Here is a 24,825-nt window from a genome sequence, read left to right as displayed (position 1 = left end):
ACGGCCCCGCCTCCGGCGCGCGGCGCCCCGCCCCATTGGCTGCCGAGAGCCTCTCGCGGCCCTCGGGCCGGCGCGCGTGCCGAAGCGCGCACACACAGGCGGGCTCGCGCTCCCGGCCGGCTCCAAGCACCTGAGTGAGAGGATGCGAGACGGAGGATGCGAGCGTCGGGCTGTGGACCACCGAGCCCAGGCTCGCCCACGCGGTGACTGCGCGCATCCACCACGTCGAACAATTGAATCTCGGGGATCGCGGCCCTCGGTCGCCCACCGCTTTGGGAGTTCCCTGCGTCCTAGAAGTCTGAGGAGTTACTCCACACCGCAGAAACCGGACGGCCTGCGCGGGGGGAATCACGAGTGAGTTCCTTGAGAAAGCCTGCTGGCAGGTGCCTGTGCAGGTCTTTGCTTGGTGGTTTCTTAGCATAATTTCCTCCCTCGTCCTATCTGGAAAAAGTAATAACATCTGTTTATTTTGGGTAGGGGAGCCTAGTGGCTTCCGAGCTTTTTTTTTTTTTTTTTTCCTTTTAACTTGAAACTGTTAACGTCCGCGTTGTCTAATAGTCGTTGTGCGATCATGGAAGAATTCTAGATCTGCATTTTCGAATACCGTAGCCACTAGCCACTTGTAGCTGTAGAGCGGTTGTAACTTAGCTACTGCGACCGAGGAACTTAGGTTTAATTGTTCTTAATTAAATTGTAAGCAGCCCCATCTGGCTCGCGGTGCTGTGTTGGACAGCGCAGGTTCTCTCACTGTGTCGCCTGGTCCTCGGGTGGCTCATGTCCAGGTTTGCTTGGGACTGAAGTGGTTCTCGGGGTGCAGCACAAACCTGCATCCAGGGCAAAACCCTGGAAAGACCTGGGCAAACCGCCTAACTGCAAACTCCCAATTGCTGACGTGCCCAAGCACTGTCAGCAACAGCTGACAACGCTGACTGTTGGAGGGGACACGCTAACCAGTGCTGGATACCATTGCTGAGCTGTAAGATGCAAGCTAATGACCTGCAAAACGGTTTTCTGACAAGTATCTGTCGAATAAGTTTGGTAGAAAAAATACTCCCTGGCTATTTTGTGTGCTCCGGTCTTCACTTTTCCTTGTAAATTGCAGAGTTACTGTACTAACTCCCATTTAGCTTATGGTACTAATTTATGTTTCTGAGGGTTCTTAAAGTTACTTCTTACCAATCTGTTTGGTTATTGTTTTGTCTTTCTAAATTTGCTTGCGATGGCTAAATTTTGTTTCATTTTCTTTACCAAGAAACTGAACTAGTGGGAAACTTGATTTAGGGGTGCCTGTGTGGCTCGGTGGTTGGGCGTCTGCCTTCGGCTCAGGTCATGATCCCAGAGTCCTAGGACCGAGTCCCACATTGGGCTTCTTGCTCAGTGGGGAGTCTGCTTCTCCCTCTCCCTCTGCCTGCCGCTCTGCCTCCTTGTGCTCTCTTGTCAAGTAAATACATTTAAAAAGAAAAAAAGAAAGAAACTTGATTTATATAACAATAAATGTATTTCCAGAGAAGAGAAAATAAATTGTCTTAATTTTTCTCAAATGTTATCCTGTAACTTTAAGGTCTTTCCTATGCATTAGAATTGCTATTCTTGAGAGTTATTTCAGGCATCATCATCATCAGTAAACTGTTCAAACTCTGAAAAGTAATGTGGCACAGTCAACATTACAAATGCCCGTACTCTCTGACCTAGCAAGTCCACTTCTACGAATTTACTTTAAACATATACTAACCTTGTATAGACATGATTAATTGCAGTATTGTTTGTAAGAATAAAAGAATGGGTGAAAAGAGAATGTTAAAGAAATCATGGGCCTTTTTCCCTCCCTTCCCTTCCTGGAACAAAGGGTGTCAGAGCACAGGTAAGAAGACAACAACGACACTGGAAGGTGAGGAGGAAGCATCAGCCTGATGCAGAGTACTGGATGGTGGGTAGAGTAAAAAAGAGTTTCTGTGCAGGGAAGGAGGCCGCACAGAGTGGGAGTTTGCCTACATTCAGAAGGATTGATCAAATAAGAATAAGGATATTATTAAGGATAATGGGAGTCCAGTTTCTCACTGTCATAGAAGGGAATTCCAAATATGAAAACAGAAAAGTCAGGGTGTCTGGGTGGCTCAGTTAAGCATCTGACTCTTGATTTCAGCTTGGGTCATAATCTCAAGGTTATGCGATTGAGCCCCACCTTGGGCTTCTCCCCGGGTGTGGAACCTGCTTAAGATTCTCTCTCTCTCTCTCTCTCTCCCTTATTCCCTCTCCTTCCCTCCCTCTCTGCCTCCTCCTACCCTAAAAAAAAAAAAAAAAGAAAAGAAAGAAAAAGAAAGAAAAACAGAGAAAAGTAGAATGAACTCTGTAGTGTTGGATTAGAATGAGCAATAACAGTGACTGGAAATACATATAAATATAGATGTTAAATGTATATGTCTGTATATTTATATATATGTGCATGCACGCACTCTGTGTGTGGGTTTTCCCTGACTTTATCCAATGAGAAGGCCTAGTAGCAGAGGTACCCTATTAATAATAATGAGTATATATAGGGCCCAGATGGTGGCTTCTAAATATTTTTCTCCACTAAAGGGAACCAAGAATCCTTGGAGAAGTAACTGATTCTACCACTAGGGCTGGGAAAGCTTAAGTTTAGCCTGGATCTTGTTGTGGCAGAAAGTAAGAAAGTGCTCAACGAATTAATGGGGCATGTCAAGAACATACAGAAGCCAGCTTGAATAGGCTCCCACTGGCCAAATGTGGGACAGTTTGAGCATCAAAATAATTATGTTAACATGTCATAATCCGTTGAATAAATGGGAAATCATGAGCCTATATTGATATATTTAAATAAATTAATAAATTGAATGTTTCATGAGAAATAAGATATTTACATATTTTCAAAGTGACCCCCCCAAAATACTTACTAATTACAAATGGAAAAAACGAGTAAATTTACAGTGGAGAAATCTATCAGACTCCATGTTAATCAAATGGTCAACATGAATATCAACACAATGGGATAAATAGAAATTGTATGCCAGTTAGAAGGTCACAGAATCACTTTCTTTATATTCCTGTCAAAGATGCATAATATGATGCTAATATGAGAAAGCATCAGGCAAAGCAAATTAAGGTTCATTCTGAAAAATAGCTAGCTTGGGCCTCCTAGGTGGCTCAATCAGTTGAGTGTCTGCCTTCCATTCTGGTCATGGTCCCAGGGTCCTGGGATCAATCCTGCATCTGGCTCTCTGCTCAGAAGGAGCCTGCTTCTCCCTCTCCCTGACACTCCCCCTTCTTGTACTCTATCAAATAGATAAATAAAATTTTTTTAAAACTTTAAAAAATAGCTAGCCTGTAATCTTCAAAAGTGTTATAGCTATAAAAATCAGAAAGATTAAGGAACTGCACCTGACGTGAAGGACATTATTGGGATAACTAGTGAAATCTGAACAGGGTCTGAGAATTAGATGGTAGTAATGCATAATGTTAATTTCCTGATTTTGATTATTATATTGTGGTCAATGTAAGCGAATATTTTTATTTGTAGAAAATATATACAAAAGCATTCAAGGGTGATAAGATATCAAGTTAACAACTTACTCTCACATGGTTCTTTAAAAAATTATCTGTACTATTCTTACAACTTTTTTATAAGTTTGAAATATATTGTAAAAGCAATTAGGATACAGCAATGCAGTAGAATTCCGTGCATTTGAAATCTTATATATTGATGTGGGAGAATTGCCAAAATAAATGCAAAAAAAAAAAGTGTCAGAAGAAAAGAATTTTTAATGCTTGTGCCTGTGTATGCACAGACTGTTTCCAGAAGGTTACACAAAAACTGGTCACTTTGATAAAAGTTGAATTGAGGTGAGGAGTGTGGGAACTGGGCTAGGAGACAGACCATTGATTGTAAACTTTAGTACTTAAAAATTTTGTTCCATAGGAGTATACTTCTTACTGAAATAAATTAATAAAAAGTAAAAGAGTTCAATTTGTCAGCCATCAGTGGGCTCAGAGCATTTCTGAATCCCACAAAACTTGTTTGCAGAATTTTGTATGTATGTATATTTTTCTTCGAAAAAAGTCATAGCTTTAATCATAGGGGTCTATAATCCAAAAAGTTAACAACCATTGATTTAAAATAAGCCTCAATAAACCTAGATGTGCATCAACAGATGAATGGATAAAGAAGATGTGGTATATATAGCCATCAAAAAACCAAAATCTTGCCATTTGCAACAACATAGATGGAACTAGAGCGTATTAAGTGAAATAAGACAATCAGAGAATGACGGTTATCATATGATCTCTCTGATTTGAGGAATTTGAGAGTCACTGTGGGGAGGTCATGGGGGGAAGGGAGGGAAAAATGAAACAAGATGGGACCAGGGAGGGAGACAAACTGTAAGACTCTTAATATCAGGAAACAAACTGAGGGTTGCTGGGGGAGTGGGAGGAGAAGGGATAGGGTGCCTGGGTTATGGACCTTGGAGAGGGTATGTGCTATGGTGAGTGCTGTGAATTGTGTAAGACTGACGATGCACAGACCTGTACCCCTGAAACAAATAATACATATTATATTAATAAAAATTTTTTAAAAACTCAATAAATTTTCTTTCTTCAAGTTTGAATTACATTAAGTTTGCCTTTTATTTCGACTATCTTAGAATATGTGACACAACAAAGAAACAAAAAGCAGTAATTCATTGTGGTAGATACTACAGTAAACAAAGATAATTAGAATACAATTGTGCTCTCAAAGCATAAGATATAAATTCAAATGTGTACAATAAAATTAAATATTAAAGAAGATAATGCATAAGTATTTTAGAAACATTAAAGATGGAACCAGTTCCATCTAGGAGTTTGGGAAAGAGTCAGAAATGTCTCCAAAGGGAAACATTTTTTAGTGGAATCGTATAGAATGAGTAGGAATTCACCCAGTAGCAGCTTCAGAATGTCTCTGTAGGGAGGAGTGAGTGGCAGCAGTCTAGATAGAAACAAGGACTGGAGAATTTGTTTTAAAGCTTCGTCAATAAGGCAAACACACGGTATTGTGGAGGGTTTTACATGTATTTTAGAGAGATGGAGAGAGAGCTTGGGTAGGGGCAGAATGAGAGGGAGAGAGAGAATCTCAAGCAGACCCCCCACTAGGCTGAGTGAAGAGCTGGGCAGCTGGATCTTAGGACCCTGAGATCGTAGCCCAAGCTGAAATTGACACTCAACCAACTGAGCGACCCCACACTATTTTGTCTTCGTGGGGTTACTGGTGGAAATTATGGGGATGGTGATGAAGTCAATCTGCCCACTTATTTTCTGTGCTTAAAAAAAAAAACACTTAATTTTATGCTGTAAGAAATGGGGATTCATTTGAAGATTTAAGTAGGACAATAATAGAATCATATGAGCATTTTAGGAATGGAACTCTCACAAGAGTGTGAAGAAGTTTTTTGTGGTACTGAGCCTAATGCATAATAAAGGAAAAGATGATAAAAGCCTAAAGGAGGCTGAGGTGGGAGCGGGAGAGAAAAGGGATTAGATTGAAGAGATTTTTATGATACAGAAGGAACAAGAATTGATGATTATGTAATTCTGGAATGTGAACTGGTGATGGCTCCAAGGTTACAAATTTGGGCAACTGGTAGTGCCATGGATACTACCAGAATGGTAGTGCCATGGATAGAAATAGAGAATACAGGAAGAGTGGATACATTTGGACTGTGATAGAAACAGTGAATTTAACTGGAATTTTAAGCTTAGGATACTTTTGATAGAGACACCCAGGGAGCATTTTAAATTACACATCTGGTAAATGAGAGAGTGGCCCAGGCTAGAGACTCAGAGTTGGGAGTCACTAAGGTTGGTATGGTAGTTGAGTCCTTGAAGGTAAAGGAATCACCCAGAGACTGAGACACTAGGATTAATTAATGCTTGTTTAAGAAGATTACATTCATGGAAGATATACACAGTAGCCCCCAAATTTAAGAATCAGATAAAGTACCTAAATTCAGGTCCCTTGCAAGTTTTGCCTACATTATTGAAATAGCATAGGACAAAGATCAAAGGAAAATGTAAGAAACCCAGAGAAGAGGAAGAGAAATTGACCTGTAGTGCCACCCCAAATTCCTCAAGTTAACTAAAAACATGAATCAATTTTCATGGAAAATTATTAAGAAAATTTACTCATGTCAGGGCGTCTGGGTAGCTCAGTCATTAAGCAGTTGCCTTTGGCTCAGGTCATGATTCCATGATCCCAGGTGCTGGGATCAAGCCCCACATCGCATCGGGCTCCCTGCTCAGTGGGGAGCCTGCTTCTCTCTCTCCCACTCTCCCTGTTTGTGTTCCCTCTCTGTCTCTTTTTCTGTCAATTAAAATAAATAAAATCTTTAAAAAAACTTTTTAAAGAAAAGAAAATTTACCCATGTCAAATCACTGTTGAACACCTGAAACTAATATAACATCATATGTCAACTATACTTCAATAAAAAAAGAAGAAAAAGCAAAAATATATGTCAATTTTTTTAAAAGTTTTTTAATTCACCCAAAATTTAGAAGTAAAACAAAAGAAAGTCAGTATGCTAGAACATCGTGCAACAGGTTCAAGCAAGGATTATTTAATTTTCAAGTCTAGGAGAATAAATGTATGTGGCTCATTCACAACATAAATGTATGTGTTGTTAGAGCTCAAACACTATGAAGTTATGTGTTAATGTGTAGATTTCTCTCTGCTAGGAAGGATAACCCTGCAGGTTATGGATTGATTACCCTGAGGATCATTAACAAGTTTTGTATCTAACGTGGCAATCTGATCCTAATAGTCTTCCCTTTTTTCAATGTCTGTATCCAGTTTGAGAAACATTAATGAATTCATAAATATTTGACACATTTTTATGTTGTATTTGTATTAGAGTCATGTTTTTAAGTTTTTGAAAACGATACTTTAATAGTTACTTCCTTTAGAACATGTGGAATTGAGGGGAAGTAAGGATGTAAGCCAAGAAGATAATCAAAGATGATCAGACAAGGCCCAGAGACCCAGACCAATAACCAGTCTACCTGCTAACACCTTTTCTCCCCTATGGTCTATATTCTCACCATTACAGACAAAGTGATCCTTTCAAATCCTAAGTTGGATCATATCACTCTTTATGCTCTGACTCTACCTGTGGCTACACATCTCACTCAAAATTAAAAGCAAAGTCTTTACTATGTCCTAGAAGGATCTACATGATCTGCTACTCCCACCAGCCTTCCCTTACCCCCTAACCTGCTATATTTTTCTCCCTGGCACTTAATACCATATTTAATCCTATACTGTTATTTATTTCCTGTCTCCTCCCACTGACATTTAAGTTCCTTAAGAGCAAAGACTGACAGTTTTGTCCACTGCTCTACCTATAGTATATAGATATCTATATCTATAGTACTACATAGTACTATAGTATATACTATATCTATAGTACTTAGAACAATGTTTGGCACTTAATAGATGTTCCATAAGTATTTATTGAAAGATGATTTCATTTAGAGAGGTGTGGAGTATAAAAAGTTTGAGACTTGAAAAGAAGGTGAAATAATTGTTTTGGATAGTGGAACAGTGAATGTAATAGTGCAATACGTTTGTCAGGCATTATTGAATACCTATTTGAGATTTGTGGCCATCATTTTAAGGTCTGCCCAGTCAGCCTAAGAGGTGTTTTCTTCAGCAACGATCAGTTGTTCAAGAAAAAGCATAGAACAGGAAAAAAGTTGAGCTTAAAATTGTTGGGACATTGCCTAGGACAGTATGATGGAAGGAGAGAGCACCATACCACTTTGTATGTCTCCTCACCTGACCCAGTTTCCCGTGCCCTTCCACCTTCTCACGTTATTCCATTGGATCCTTTGGAACTCACAGTCTATCATCTATAATCTCCCATTTCCTCAACATCTCCAAACAGTACCTTAATCCTCTTTGCCCTAACAAAACCTGGCTGTCCTCTGATGACCTCACTTCATCTCTGCTTTGTGACCTGTAGGTATTTCATAGAACTTCCTCAAACGCAACGCTAAGCTGAGGGTAAGTGGAGATCAGACAGCTTTCCAATTCCCAAGCAGAGTGGTTTACTTTGATCAGTTTTACACATTGATATTTGACGTGAGATTTTTTAAAAGATTAATTTGTACATTTTTTGCAGTGGGCTGCTGCCTGCTATGTATCTGCAGTCATCCCATTTCTGAAATTATCCTGATTCTGTCCCACCATCATCTTTTGGTTTCTGAGGAGAGATAATGTGGCTTTTTAGTTAGATTTGGACCAAGATGAGCCACATTTAAATCTGTTGTAGAGACTACAATATATCACTAAAAGATTCTAGACATTGAGCTCTGTGCTATAATAAAATGGGACTTTTAGGCTGTCTCACTTGGAAGGGGGTGGGGGATAAATGTATTTTGTCCACAGGAAGGATAGTCAATCACATATTTAGGTGAGCTATAGTCGTCATTAATCATTCATTAACCATTTGCAGTTTTTCTCCTTCTAGCACTTAGTAGGATTACACTTTGCTAGGCCCTTAGGTTAGCCATTTGACTTAATTTGGCCAGTGAAATGTGAGCAAAAATGGCAGGTTGAAGCTTTAGAAATCAGTGTATGGTTCACCAGGTTTCTCCTCTCCCCAGCTCCTCTCACCTTTCTAGATGATAGAAGTTCCATCAACCTGTGTGAGAAAGTATGGAACAAAACCTCCCAGCCGACCTGTGAGGGACATGCAACTTGAGAAAGAAATAAGCCTTTTTTGTTTTTGTTTTTTTGTTTTTTGTTTTTTAGATTTATTTACTTATTTTAGAGAGAGAGTATACGCAGGGAAAGTAAGCAGAGGGGGAGGGAAAGAGAACCTCAAGCAGACTCCATGCTGAACACAGAGCCCACCGTGGGGCTCAATCCCACAACCCTGAGATCATGACTGAGCCAAAATCAAGAGTCATTTAGGAGTCCTTAACTAACCGAGCCACCCAGGTGCCCCAAACCTTTGTTTTAATAAGCTATTAAGATTTAGGGGATGTTTGTTACCACAGCAAAACTTAGTCACATGTTTCTTTGTGGATTCTCTCCCCACTATTTTCTCTGGTTCTCTCTTTGGATCTCCTTTTATATGTTAGACCTTATAGCAAAGATAGTGCTCCACTTCTCGAATATCCATCCTCTCCTTCCTTTTTTTTTTTTTTTTTATTCTCTCCTTCCTTTTAATAATAGAACTCTTGTGTTTTAGCAGAACTTAGGACCACATGGGTAAGACTGCATGCCCCAGTCTGTCTTCCTTGCAGCTAGATGTGAACAGAAGTTTTATACATACCTTAGGAGTCATTACGTTTGTGGTTCTTACTGACCTCCCTCCTGCTAGTTAGAAAATGTTAACTGAAACAGCAGCCCTGACTTCAGGGACGGATATGGAGCAAAATGTTTACCAAGACAGCGCCAAGTGGTCATAATGCAGAGCCCTCTATCCTAGGCCCCAGAGAAATAAACTTCTATGCTATTTAAATCACTGTATTTTGGAGTCTTTTTGTTACATCAACTTAAGCCTTTTCCTCATACAGTCCTCCTAGACTATTACTTCACTTTTCTTATCTCTGTGTCCTCTCCTATTTTTCCACCTCTTTGTCTTTCTACCTTACTTCCTGACGATTTCATGAACTTTGTTCTCCAGAGCCTCTATTAAGTTTTCATTTCTATCATATTCTTAGTGTCTAAGAGTTCTTGTTTCAGAGATACTATACCTTTTTTAAAAATCTTCTTTTTCATAACCTGTTTCCTCCAAGTTTTTGTCTCATTTTTTTCTTGAATCTTCCTCAAGAAGAACTTTGGCTCTGTGCTCATAAGAGAGAGGCACTGCAAAGCTAAATGGAAGTTCATAGATAGAAGTATTTGACGATAGGCCTCACTGTAGACCAGTGGTTCTCCACTGAGAGCAATCTACTCCCCTTCCCCAGAGACACTGACAATGTCTGGAGACATTTTTTGTTGTCAGAACTGGGGGAGCAGTGCTACTGATATCTATCTACTGGATAGAGATCAGGAATGCTGCTAAAAATCTTATAATGCACAGAATGGTCACCCAAAACAAAGAATTGAAAGTAGAGAAAGACTGGCAGAGTCTGCATTCGGTTAGTAAATGTTTATTTAATTCCCCTATTCTAAGTAAAATGCCCCTGCCCTCAAATATATTTTTGCCTCTTGGTCCAGACACTCTCTGCTTTACTCTCCAGAGATTAGAAAACTTTGGGAGTATTCTGCTGGGTGGGACAGAGTTGTAGGGAGCTTATTGTAAAGAGACTTTCAGACTTTTAGCTCCTCCTTACCTACATTTTCAAAAGTACTTCAAGTCCTGTATTTTCCAGGTTACTCAAGAAGTCTATAATGTAATTCACTTGCTTTTTTCCACTGTAGGCTTAGGATTCAACTTTTCTGGTTCCACGAAGTCAGTTGTCACTAGCACATATGCTTTCCAGATCCCAGTATTCTTATTTTGTTTTCTCATCTCCTGTTCTCTTTCTTTGTGTGTCTCTTAAAAAATCGTTTTAGGAGTGTCTGGGTGGCTTAGTCAGTTAAGCGCCTGCCTTCAGCTCAGGTCATGATCTCAGGATCCTGGGATTGAGCCCTTCATCAGGCTCCCTGCTTGGCCTGTTCTACTTCTCCCTCTGCCTGCCGCTCTGCCTGCTTATGTGCGCGCGTGCTCTCTCTCTCTCTCTCTCAGTGTGTGTGTCAAATAAATCTTTAAAAAATAAAAAATAAAATATCCTTTTACTGTCATTTTGGTGGGATTTCAGGAAGATCTAATCCTGCATTCAACTTGCTATCTTAAATAGCAATTTCTTCTGTTTTACTTCACTCTTCATTAACTAGAATGTGTCTCTTATGCTCCCAACCCCCACCCATTCAATGATAACCTCATGGAGAATGTGAACTGTGTCCTGTTTATATTTGTATACTCAAGAACTTGGCCTTAATAGTTACTCAATACATTTGTTACACTGAGTTTATGTAATACAAATGTACATCTGCTTAAAATGCTTTTTCCATTGATAGATCAGTAGAACTTACACATTTTATTTTCCAAATTCTCTATTATACAAAAAAAAAAAAAAAACCACAATAAATTAAAAAAGAAAAGCACACACACACAGAGTAAGTTAACTCCTAATGCCCATGAAGTTTGCATGCCTGACTAGAGTGACGTGAGTACATGGAACATATAAATCATATTGTTCATTCATTACACTTTGAAAAACATCTCCTGTATTCACTCTGGTGGCCAATCTCATTTCCCAATCTTCCACCATAAAATAGAGTATTTTATGGTATCTGCATTAGAGGATATTTTTAAAACATATTTAATCACATTTCTATGACAGATTATCTGATTATAAATATATACTTACATGAATTTTTTTACAAACTTCAAGTTTGCTTCAATATATTTTTAAATATTTCCTCAAAAAAGAATAGAAATTCACATGAATATGTGCTCCAGCATTTGTATATTAGCAGCCACCATATTCTAATCACTGAACGCATTTCCTAACATAACAGGAAAATCTGGTGGTTAATTAGATACCAAATATATAGTGCTATTTCCCCCATAGCCAAAAGTCAAGGGTCCAGGAATCAAGGGGTAGAAATGGGAGTGGTAGTATTCACTACCCCTAGTAATCCACTAGCAAAATTTTTGCTTTCTGTTCCCATGGCCTTATGTTCTGCTGGCCTAGAGATCTTTGCTCCAAAGGGAAGAATTATTTCTACCAGACCATACAGCAATGATTCCATTGAACTAAAAGTTAAGACTGCTGCCCAGCCACTTTGGGCTCCTCGTGAGTCTGAATCAATAGGCAAAGAAAGGAGTTACTGTGCTGGCTGGGGCCACCAACGGGAAATTGAACTACTCATCCACTGTAGAGGGAAAGAAGAATATGTCTGAAATATAGGGGATCCCTCAATATTACCATACCCTGTGATTAAGGCCAGTGGAAAAATACAACAACCCAATCCAGACAGAACTACTAATGGCTCACACCTCTTCAAGAATGAAGATTTGGGTCACCCCACCAGACAAAGAATCATGGCCAGTTGAGGTGCTTGCTGAAGACAAAGGGAATGCAGAATAGATAGTGGAAGAAGGTAGTTATAAATACTAGTGATGATCATGTGACTAGTTATAGAAATGAAGACTATAACTGTCATGAGTACTTCTCCTTATTTTGTTATGCATGTATGTATGTATGCATATATCACAAATATCTTTGTTTTCTTCCCTCTTACTTCCTTATCATATAATGTAAGATATACTGAATTTATGTCATAATATTTAAGTATTATTAATTTTACATTATAGAGTTTGGATTATGGAATATCAAGAAGAGTGAACATCACTCAATGATATTACCTCCTGGGGAAAGGGTTAGTATATATTTTTTTAAGGTTTTATTTACTTATTTGACAGACAGAGATCACAAGTAGGCAGAGAGGCAGGCAGAGAGAGAGGGGGAGGCAGACTCCCTGCTGAGCGGAGAGCCCGATGTAGGGCTCCATCCCAGGAGCCCGGGACCATGACCCGAGCCAAAGGCAGAGGCTTTAACCCACTGAGCCACCCAGGCGCCACATGGGTTCGTATATTTTTTGTTGTATGTAGGATAACTATCCTACATAATGTTAGGTAGAATTATGACCTTGCTATTATCATTATTTAGAGATTAAATTTGGTTTAAGGAGTTGTATATGTGGGGTCCAAGTTGACAAGGTGTGGACTTCTGATGTCTGATTTTATATATGAATTTGACTGGGCCATGGAGTGTCCAACATTTGGTCAAACATTATTCTGGGTTTGTCTCTAAGGATATTTCTGGATAAACTAATATTTGTATAAGTACACTGAATAAAGCAAGTTGCCTTCCCTAATATGGGCAAGCTTCATTCAGTCAATTGAAGACCTAAATGGAACAAAAAGACTGAGTAAGAGGAAGGTCCTCCAGCCTGACTGGAGGACCTGAGCTGGGACATTGATTTTTTTTTTTTTTTCTGCCTTCAGACTTGAACTGATGTATCTGTTCTTCTTGGGTCTTGAGTCTGCCAGCTTTGGACTAGCACTTAAATTGTTGACTCTCCAGGTTCTCACCCTTCAGACTCTGAATATAACTACACATCAGCTCTCCTAGGTCTCCAGCTTGCTAACTGCAGATCTTGGGTCTTCTCAGCCTCCCTAATCTTGTTAGGCAATTCCTTGTAATTACTCAATCTCTCCCTCTATCTAGCCAGCTAGCTAGTACTCTTCCCTCTCTCTCTCTCTCTCCCTCACTCTCTTTCTCTCTCTCCCTCTCATTCCAAATATATCCTATTCGTTCTATTCTCTGTAGAACTCCAACCAACACACATATCTTAATTATAAATAGAAAAATGATTGTACTATTTAAAATATCTTAATTTTTCAGTGCTTATTAATAACTATATATGAATTTTATGTATCTCTTGATAGTTTCAGAGTATGTTTTTTTTATTTATTGTTTGTTATCCATTTAATTTGTTGGGATATATAGATTGCTAAAAGAAATGCACAAGATGCTATAGAAATAATATGCTTTTTTAAAATGTCAAATTTTAAGTATTGTTTATAAGTAAGTCACATTCACTGTGTATATAACAACAGAAGCAGAAGGAAGAAAATGTTACAAATAAGGTAAAATGTATGAATGTCCATGTCTCAGGAAGTACATGTTCTCCAGTTCACCTATGGCAACACTTGGAGCAAGAACTACTTGTTATCATCCTTCTACTATACTTCTTGAAGACCTGGGCAATGTCAAATTGTTTGCTTTGTTTCTTTTGTAACCTATTTTATTTTTCTTCCAATTTTAATTCAGCCCAACTGTTCCATTCAAGTCAAGTCATTTTATCTCTCCTGTTCTGATTGAAATTTTAATTATCCAGTTTTAACCATCTGTGTCCACCCCAGTATTTTATGAAGAATGGAAAACTATCTTTCTGTACTTGAATAATGAAACTATGGAGAGCGTAATTTTCCCCCCCAAAATTTAGAAAGAAATTACCCATGAAAAGAGACTAATCTGCAGCTCTGAGTACTGTGGGGGAAAAGAGTTGCCTATCTATTCCCTTTTATTAATCTCTTTATATTTTAAAGATGGTGATAGCTATTTAAACTATTACCTAAGTGGTACCTGGCTGACTCATTTGGCTATATATATATATATATATATATACACACACACACACACACATTTATTTGCACATATAAATCTCAGACTTATCGGATCTTATTTTGACTCTTCTGGGGTACCTTGATTGTATTCCTAGATCTTTAGAGACTGGATTCTTTATGCATTTGACAATAACTACTGGTTGATGTGATAGAAGCAACAATGTGACTGTAGGACTAACCAATAAGTTTCAATCAAGACAGTCTATCTCTTGGATCACTTTTGGCTTCAAGAATCAGAAACCAATTCAAGTTAACTTAAGCAAAAAGTGAAAACATAAGGATGAAACCCAGGCCATTTCTCAGGGTTGGACTGTAATTATGCATGAGACACTTTCTTTGTTCCACTCTATGTATCTCTTTAACAACCTAGTCTTCATGGTAGAAAATATGGCTGCACACACCATTTTTTTAATCTCCTGCACTGAAAATTGCAATTTAAACACAGATGAGATCTCTTATTCCCATTTCCAAATTTTCCAAGGCTGAGTCTCTGCCAGCCCAAACTGTATTTAACATGAAAGTTAGGGGACATCATTTATAACCATGACAGCTTGAAGGCTGTCTTGTAACCATGTAGATAAAGGAGAAAGGGAAGAATTTGCAGAGAGGGGAGCCTGGATGTCAAACTTAATAGGTGTTCTTTGCAAGACCCTTCACTTCCCTCCTAATGAAAAATTGATACTAAACAGTAGCTAATTGGTGGGGCACCTGGGTAGTTCAGTCGGTTAAGTGTCTTCCTTTGGCTCAGGTCACGATCCTGGGGTCCTGGAATTGAGCCCAGGATCAGGCTCCTGGCTCAGCAGAAGAGCCTACTTCTCCCTCTTCCTCTGCCATCCCCCTGCTTGTGCTCCCTCTTTCGAATAAATAAATAAAATCTTAAAAACAACCAACCAACCACCAAATAAAAAAAAAAGAGAGAGAGAGAGAGAGAAAACAGTAGCTTACTGGAGTCCATGCTGGAGAAAATGAAGTGGATGGTATTAAAGGTGGATTGGGTTAAAGGAGAAATTTTGAGGCAACAATACCCTAAGTATTGTTTCTTAAAATACAGCTCAATGGATTGGACTTCAGGGAGGGTATGTGATACGGTGAGTGCTGTGAAGTGTGTAAGCCTGATGATTCACAAACCTGTACCCCTGGGGCAAATAACACATTATTTGTTAATAAAAATAATTAATAAAATAAATACAGCTCATTCTCACACAAAGCCAGTCTCACACAAAGAGCTTTAATTGACTACGGCAAATCTATTGCTAAATTTTGAGCCATCTTCAAATTTAAATATATACTAATTATCCACATCAGCTTTGCAAGAGATTCAGTTATCACAGTGCCTGAAAGGACCAGAATGGACAAATAGTCAACTCGGTTGTTTCTATCCCATAAACCAGTGGGTTCCAGCCTGAGATCTCTAGACAGCTAAGAGTACATAAGAAAGAATTAAAGATCCATAAGCTATTTCCAGTATTTCATAAGGTCTAAAAGAAATCAAACTTAACCGACACTTCAAAAAACTTGACACCTAAAAAGCATCAAAATTTTCTGTTTTAGAATGTAATTGTATCAAGGTAGACAGTAAATCTATTATCACACGCTAATTTTAAGCTCTGAAGGGATACACACACACACACACACGCAATTGTTCATAAAATAGATTCTGGATAAATGACATCCTGGGAGGAATGTGACTTTAATAAACTTATGTGTGGCCACTATTATTCTGTTTATATTCTAAAGACTATAGAAAGAAAAACAAAATTCAAGATTACCAAAGTCAACTTTCCTAGAAATCTATAAACTTGAGATAACTAGGCATCTCTAAAATAATGTCTAAAATAATGACCTCTGGAAAATCCTTCTGTTTTCCTCTTAAAATATGTATTAAAATATCATCCAGCCCATTATTAGAAGATATATTAATTAGGATAATATAATGCCTTAATGACAGAGATCTGTCAGTGATATGTTGTTTCCAGAAATGTTCTGCCTTTAGAGCATGAATTTTGGATCCTGTGAATGTCAAGACCTTGGATGTTTAGGATTTTCTGCAAGTCCTCACCTCCATAATGATCACAAGCACTTGGTTATTTCTCTACTTCATTCCATGATTAGGCCCTCTGGACCCAGATGGAAAGAACAAGATGGATAGGAAAGGTTTCTAAGATACTTACTCTCTACTTGTAGTCCAAATTGTTAGAAATCTTTGATTCCCTAAGCAGCTGTACACATAATTGCCTGAAATCCACTTTGCAGCAAAGCCACTCGTCTTCCTATCACGATACGTCAGTGGATCATTTTCAACAGCTTAAACACTTTTCTCAACTCGCCAAAGCTCAAACCTCTGCACCAAGTTGCTGTTCCATTATTCCATTCTGCCTTTCAGAAAAATATTTACAGTAGATCCTTGAACATCTCGGGTTTAAACAGTACAGGTCCAATTATACATGGATTTTTTTCAATAAAGACAATACAGTTGTGTAAATTTATTTCTTCTTATGACTTTCTTAATAACATTTTCTTTTTCTTTAGCTTTATCACAATAATACAGTATATAATATATATAATATACAAAATATGTATTAATCAACTGTTTATATTATTGGTAAGGTTTCACAGTTAATAGTAGGCTATGAGTAGGGGCGCCTGGGTGGCTCAGTGCGTTGGATCTCTGCCTTGGGCTTGGGTCATGATCTCAGGATCCTGGGATCAAGCCCCACATCGGGCTCTCTGCTCGGTGGGGAGCCTGCTTCTTCCTCTTTCTCTCTGCCTCCTTCTCTGCCTACTTGTGAGCTCTGTCAAATAAATAAAATCTTAAAAAAAAAAAAAAAAAGTAGGCTATGAGTAGTTAAACTCCGGGGGAGTCAAAAGTTATACACAGGTTTTCCACTGCACAAGGGTCGGACCTTGCTGTATATAACATTGTTCGAGTTCAAATCCAAGTTCAAATAAGAAAGCCCACAACTGCAATTTCATCTTTAAATGTACCCTCTAGAGATAAACCATAAGCAACTCTTAATCATAGGAAACAAACTGAGCATTGCTGGAGGGGAGGGGGTGGGATTGGGGTAGCTGGTGATGGATGTTAAGGAGGGCACAGGATGTAATGAGCACTGGGTGTTAATTTAAGACTGACAGGTCACTCACTGAACTTTACCTCTGAAACTAATTATACATTGTATATTGATTAGTTGAATTTAAATTTGAAAAACAGAAAAATAAATGTACCCTCTACTTCAGTCTTGGAAATGATATATCTAAGTTTGAAAAAAAAAATTTAAATTTAGAAGTAATAATGAAGTCACAAATTCTAATAGGAAGTATTAGTTTTATAATCATTGTTTTAAATATAAAGCTACACAGAAACAAACCAATAAATATGGAGAACAAACTGATGATTGTGGGGGGGATGGGCAAAATAGATGAAGGGGAGTGGGAGATACAGGCTTCCAGTTATGGAATGAACAAGTCACGGGGTTAAAAGGTAACAGCATGGGGAATAAAGTCAACGATATTCTAATAGCATTTTGTGGTGACAGATGGTAGCTACACTTGCGGTGAGCATAGCATAAGGTATAGACTTACTGAATCATGATGTACATCTGAAACTAAAGTAATGTATATGAACTGTATTTCTATAATAAATTATAAAGCTACAGATTCAGAATTGATTCATATTTTGTGATGGACTAATCACTTCTCAAATGTGCTTCTTTGTAAGGCTATGAAAAGGGAAGAGTAAGTAGGACATGCATTAATGACTAAGATTTTCTAACCCTTAAATACTTGGACAGCATGTTCTTTGTAAAGGAAATGTGAAAACTCCTGTTTTCTTTCTTAAAGCTTCTGTGAGTTTTTCTTCTTTAGATAAAATGAGCTTTTTTGAACACATGACAAGGGAGGAATTCAATGTAACAGGCAATCATGGATTTTTTTTTAAGATTTTATTTATTTATTTTTCAGATTGAGAGAGAGAACTAGCACAAGCAGGGGGACCAGCAGGCAGAGAGAGAAGCAGGATCCCTGCTGAGCAAGGACCCTGATGCAGGACTGGGATTACTACCTGAGCTGAAGGCAGATGGTTTAACCAACTGAGCCACCCAGCCATCCCAGCAACCATGCTATTTTAAAGAGCTCCATCTCTCCTTCTCTAAGTTTACAGGAGGCAGCTTTTTTTTAAAAAAAAGATTTTATTTATTTATTTGAGAGAGAGAGAGAGAGACCATGAGAGGGGAAAGGTCAGAGGGAGAAGCAGACTCCCTGCCGAGCAGGGAGCCGGATGTGGGACTCGATCCTGGGACTCCAGGATCATGACCTGAACCGAAGGCAGCTGCTCAACCAACTGAGCCACCCAGGTGCCCCTGGGAGGCAGCTTTTTAGAGAGTTAGGTTGTACCTGAGCAACCTGAGCAATTAAAAGTGTAACATTTCATTTACAGGTTCAGAGTAACTTCCAGTACCCTGTGTGTGTGTGTATGTGTACTTCCTTTTTCCCCCCAGGGATTTATTTTTATATATTTTAGGGAGGGGGAGGGGCAAAGGAAGAGGGAGAGAGAGTTTTAAGCAGATATCACCACCACCACCCCCCACCCCCGCCCATGAGCATGGAGCCTAACACAGGGCATCGATCCAACCACCCAACCACGCTGATATCATGACTTGACAAGAGTCCACACTCAACTGACTGTGCCACCTGGGGGCCCCTCCTAGTGTGCTTCTAATTAAATCTCAATTGTACCATTCATTATGAAATGAAAGAAACACTAATATACTGGATTTTATGTAAGAGGAGGTCAAGATGGCCTTCATAAAATGGCTGGCTAATCCAAAGAAAAGGAACAAAATGTGGAAATGAACCTTAAAAATAAAGTCTAACATTTGAGGTTTCATAATTATTAAATTATAATAAGTGATATTTTTGATAGATCCAAGTGATTTAAATGTATATGTTTAGTTATAGTAGGTCATCAGAATAAATTCTGGTGAATTCTAAATTCAGAAGCACCAGATTTTAGGAATGAAGACTCTATGGACAGGAAGAATTAAAAATGGAAGAGAAACTAATTTGTTTTCAAAAATTATATTACGTTAAGTTGAAAATATAAATTACCCCAGCACATACCAAAAAGGAGTAATGAGACAAATGTAACAATTATCCCCCAATTCAACAAAAGTCCTGAAAGTACCATTGGACTACTTACATTTTTTGGTCCTTCCTTCTTTTGACTTTACGATAAAATCAACTTCAAAAATGTTTATTTCAGGGGCGCCTGGGTGGCTCAGTTGGTTAAGCAACTGCCTTCAGCTCAGGTCATGATCCTGGAGTCATGGGACTGAGTCCCACATAAGGCTCCCTGCTTGGAGGGCAGTCTTCTCCCTCTGACCTCTCCCCTCTCATGCTCTCTCTCTCTCTCTCTCAAGTAAATAAAGAAAATCTTTAATAAAAAAGCAAACAAACAAGTAAAATGTATATTTCAGGATATATTTTTAAATTGGCATATGATAAAGTAGCAACTTAAATTATTGGATATATCATTTTTATTACATTTGCCACCTACTCACTACTCCTCATACATTTGGTTAAAATTCACTTTTAGGGGCGCCTGGGTGGCTCAGTGGGTTAAAGCCTCTGCCTTTGGCTCAGGTCATGATCCCAAGGTCCTAGGATCGAGCCCCGCATCGTGCTCTCTGCTCAGCGGGGAGCCTGCTTCCCTTCCTCTCTCTCTGCCTGCCTCTCTGTCTACTTGTGATATCTGTCTGTCAAATAAATAAATAAAATCTTTAAAAAAACAAAAACAAAAATAAAATTCACTTTTAACTAGTTCTATAGAGAACAAATGAACTCATAACTTGAAGAGTATACCAAGAAAGTCTCCAACTACATGAAACTGAAAACAAAAGATGTATTTCTCATATCTAGAGGGCTAGAAGATAAGATCTCAGTCCTAGGTTTTTCTAATAGTCTGGAATTGGGAATTTATTCTCTCTTTTTGAAAAATAAAGAAAATATGGAAAAGCATATATGATAATATACCAAATAAATACCCATGTTCCCAGAACCCAGATTTTAACAATTATTAACATTTTGTCATGTTTTTTGAAAGTCATTTTTAAAATTCACATATAATGTATTATTTGCCCCAGGGGTACAGGTCCGTGAATCATCAGGCTTACACATTTCACAGCACTCACCGTAGCACATAGCCTCCCCAATGTCCGTAAGCCAACCACTCTATCCCTACTCCCTCACTCCCCAGCAACCCTCAGTTTTTTTGTGTGAGATTAAGAGTCTCTTCTGGTTTGTCTCTCTCCCGATCCCATCTTGTTTCATTTTTTCCTTCCCTATTCTGCACAACCCCCAGCCTTGCCTCAAATTCCTCATATCAGAGAGATCATATGATAATTGTCTGAAAGTCATTTCTATAAAAGTATTTTTTAAATTCCCCTTCATTTTTCCTCTAATCCCATTCCCTCCTACTCCCTCCCCAATCCAGACTATGACCCTCATAATGGGTTTTATTAGTATCTATCAATGCATAACGAATTACCCCTAAACTTAATGGCTTAAAACATTTATTTTCTTACAGTTTCTGTGGATCAGGAATCCTTGTGCTTTACCTGGATCCTCTGGCTCAGGATCTCTCACAAGGTTGCAATCAAGGTGTTATCTGGGTCTACAGATTCAACTGAGGCAGAATCCACTTCTAAGTTCACTCAGTGGGTGTGGGCAGGATTTAGTTCCTTGAAGATTGTCAGACTGAGGGCTTTAGTTTCTTCTTGGCTCTTAGCTAAAGGCTGCCCTCGGTTCCTTGGTACATGGACTTTTCCACAGAGCAACTCACAACATGCAACTTGTCTCATCAGAGCTAGAAGAACCAAAGCCAAGAAGAGAAGTCAGAGCTTTTTTTATACCTAATCTTGAAAGTGACACCATAACTTCTATTTATTGCAAGCAAATCACTAAGCCCTGGTCATACTCAAGGGGAGGGGATTATACAAGGGCAGGATTCATTGGGGATCATCTTCTGGGTTGGCTACCAAAGTATGTGTCTTTCTAGCTAATTATTTTATACTTTTCTATGCATATCTATAAATGAACACTTTATAAACAAAAGAATGTACAATGTTTCATATGTTTTCAATTTATAAAAATGATTTCATGTGTATATTATTTCCTTTTTTCTCTCAATATTGTGGGGTTTTTTTAAAAGATTTTATTTATTTGACAGAGAGAGACACAGCAAGAGGGGAAACACAAGCAGGAGGAGTGGGAGAGAGAGAGAAGCAGGCTTCCCACTGAGCAGGAAGCCTGATGCAGGGCTCCATCCCAGGACTCTGGGATCATGACCTGAGCCGAAGGCAGACACTTAACAAGTGAGTCACCCAGGTGCCCTTCAATATTGTATTTTTGACATCAATTCATGTTGTTCTGTTTAGAGTCTATTTAGTATTTTTTAACCACTATTCAGTACTCAATCTATAGATTACCATATTTACCTAAAATTCTTCTCATTCATTTTCCTATTAATGGACATTTGTTTCCTTTTTTGTTTGTTTTTGGGGTTACTAATGAAGTGACAATGAGGGCACCTGGGTGTCTCAGACGGTTAAGCCTCTGCTTTCAGCTCAGGTCATGACCCCAGGGTCCAGGGATCGAGTCCCGCATCGGGCTCTCAGCTCCTTGTGGAGCCTGCTTCTCCCTCTCACTCTGCGTGCCTCTCTGTCTACTTGTGATCTCTCTGTCAAATAAAAAATAATAATAATAATAATGATAATAATAAAATCTTTTTAAAAAATAAATAAAATAGTAAATAATTACTTAAAAAAAAATCTGGGCACCTGGGTGGCTCAGTTGGGTAAATGACTGCCTTCAGCTCAGGTCATGATCCCGGAGCCCCAGAATCGAGTCCCGCATCAGGCTCCCAACTCCATGGGGAATCTGCTTCTCCCTCTAGCCTTCTCTCCTCTCCTGCTCTCTCTCTCTCTCACTCTCTCTCAAATAAGTAAATAAATAAATAATCTTAAAAATAAAATCTATCTTTGGTTCAGGTCATGATCCTGGGATCCAGCCCCACATTGGTCTTCCTGTTCAGCAGGGAGTCTGCTTCTCTCTCTCTCCTTCTGCTCTTCCCCTGCTTGTGCTCCCTCATGCTCTCGCACTCTCGTGTGCGCTCTGTGTGTGTGTATCAAATAAATAAAATGTTTTTTTTTAAAGATTTTATTTATTTTTTTTGACAGACATCACAAGGAGGCAGAGAAGCAAGCAGAGAGGGGAGGAAGCAGGCTCCCCACTGAGCAGAGAGCCCAACGCGGGGCTCTCTCCAAAGACGCTGGGATCGTGACCTGAGCTGAAGACAGAGGCTTTAACCCACTGAGCCATCCAGGCGCCCCTAAATGAATAAAATCTTAAAAAAAAAAAAAAAAGTTTTGGGTTTTATACACTTCAAGCTTTAATCTATCTGAAATTTGCCTTTGTGTTGTCTGCAAAGTTGAGATCTTAATTTTATTTTTTTATGTAGAAAGTGAATTGTTCCAACATTATTTATTGCTCATTCTTATTTGCCAGAGAGAGAAACAAGAGAGGAACACAAGCAGGGGGAGTGGGAGAGGGAGTATCAGGCCTCCCACTGAACAGAAGGCCTGGTGAAGGACTTGATCCCAGAACTATAGATCATGACCTGAGGTTTAAGGACTAAGAGGCTTAAGGACTAAGCCACCCAGGTACCCCATGTACCTCTATTTAAAAAAAAAAAAAAAAAAAGTCCTTATGTTCTTCATAGTATTTTACAATTTTCTCTTAAAGAACATATACATTGGGGCACCTGGGTAGTTCAGTGGGTTAGGGCCTCTGCCTTTGGCTGAGATCATGATCCCAGGGTCCTTGGATCGAGCCCCACATCGGGATCTCTACTCAGCCCCCACCCCCTCTGCCTGCCTCTCTGCCTACTTGTGATCTCTCTGTCAAATAAATAAATAAAATCTTTAAAAAATATACATATATATATATACATCTTTTGTTAGATTTATTCCCAGTACCTTATCATATATTTACTATAGTGAATGGTCTCCTTTATCAGCTAGTTTTTTAATTGTTATATAACACTGATTTATAGAAATGTCATTGATTTTTGTGTTCGTATTATATCAGGAAATTAAACTTCTTCACTAATTTCACAAGTTTGACTATGAATTACCTTGGATTTTTTGTGTAGATTATTATAGCATCTGCAAATAACACTTTATTTTTTCTTTTCCTGAGTGGACATTTATCCTTTGTTTTAACCACCCAGCATCTAACCTCCTTTCTGTGTTTGAGGAATTTCCCACTTTATGAGTCTGGTTGTAGGACAAAGACTGCTCCCTCTTTAGGAGCTTAAAATATTCCAAACTTCTTTCCCAGCCTTCCTTGCAACTGAGGAACAAGCAATTACTGATACTGTAGTGGTGACAGCAGTGACAGTAAGAGCAGTGATGGAGCAGAGCTGACATCAGTGTTAGGAGGGGTAGCAGTTGAAGTCAAGTTGCAGGAGCAGAAGTGATAATGGTCTATCCATAATGTATGGGCCGCAGTGGTGGCAGCAAAGGATTCCTTGTCAGACATTCCTACAGCACGGTATAGGCACTTCTGGAAACTCTAAAGCCTAGTTTCTCAGCTATCCCAATGATTCTGTGAGCTGTCAAATATTCTGGTAATAAATTCTTTCTGCTTAGTCAACCAGAGTCAGCATCTGTTGCTCTTAATTAAGAACTCTAAGGGATATATCCGGGGTCTTTGAACTTTTCTTCTTCTTTTTTTTTTTAATCTCAGTGGGTTGTCAAGGATCTCCAATACAGTGTTAAAAAGTATGAGTTGGGGGCACCTGGATGGTTCAGTTGGATGAGCGTCTGCCTTTGGCTCAGGTCATAATCCCAGGGGCTTGGGATTGAGCCCCCTGTCAGGCTCTGTGCTCAGTGGGGAGCCTGCTTCTCCCTCTTTCTCTGCCCCCCAGCTTGTGCTCTCTCTTGCTCTATTTCAGAAAAATAAAATAAGATATATATTTCTTTTAAGTAGGAATGGTAGTATTTAGTATTGCCTTGCTCCTAACTTTAAAAGGAGTGTTTCCGGGGACCTGGCTAGCTTAGTCAGTAGAGCATGTGACTCTTGATCTAGGAGTCATGAGTCAGAACCCCACTTTGGGTATGAAGATTACTTATTTAAAAAAAAAAAGAAAGATGGGCGCCTGGGTGGCTCAGTGGGTTAAGCCGCTGCCTTCGGCTCAGGTCATGATCTCAGGGTCCTGGGATCGAGTCCCGCATCGGGCTCTCTGCTCAGCAGGGAGCCTGCTTCTCTCTCTCTCTCTCTCTCTGCCTGCCTCTCTATCTACTTGTGATTTCTCTCTGTCAAATAAATAAATAAAATCTTTAAAAAAAAAAAAAAAAAAAAAAAAAAAAAAAAAAAGAAAGAAATGTTTTTGAAGTTTCATCACTCAGCATGGTGTTTGTTTGTTTATAGCAGATATCAAATAATCAGGCTAGGGAAATTCTCTTTATTACTATTTTGCTAAGAGGCTTTTAAAACTCATGAATGGATCACATTTAGGTCTTTAATC

General features: G+C 38.9%; 1 long non-coding RNA gene across 1 annotated transcript; it reads left to right on the top strand.

The window, feature by feature from the left end:
* The first annotated feature begins 44 nt into the window (after positions 1-44).
* On the top strand, positions 45-23,194 carry LOC131833541 (uncharacterized). Its single transcript, XR_009354513.1, has 3 exons — positions 45-354; positions 21,466-21,610; positions 22,475-23,194. It is a non-coding gene; the product is annotated as an uncharacterized LOC131833541 (long non-coding RNA).
* The last annotated feature ends 1,631 nt before the right edge of the window (positions 23,195-24,825 follow it).

This window comes from Mustela lutreola, chromosome 6, assembly GCF_030435805.1.
Source record: "Mustela lutreola isolate mMusLut2 chromosome 6, mMusLut2.pri, whole genome shotgun sequence".
Classification (NCBI taxonomy): domain Eukaryota; kingdom Metazoa; phylum Chordata; class Mammalia; order Carnivora; family Mustelidae; genus Mustela; species Mustela lutreola.
Note: the sequence above shows the minus strand (reverse complement) of the source record. Positions and strands in the feature narration are given on the sequence as shown.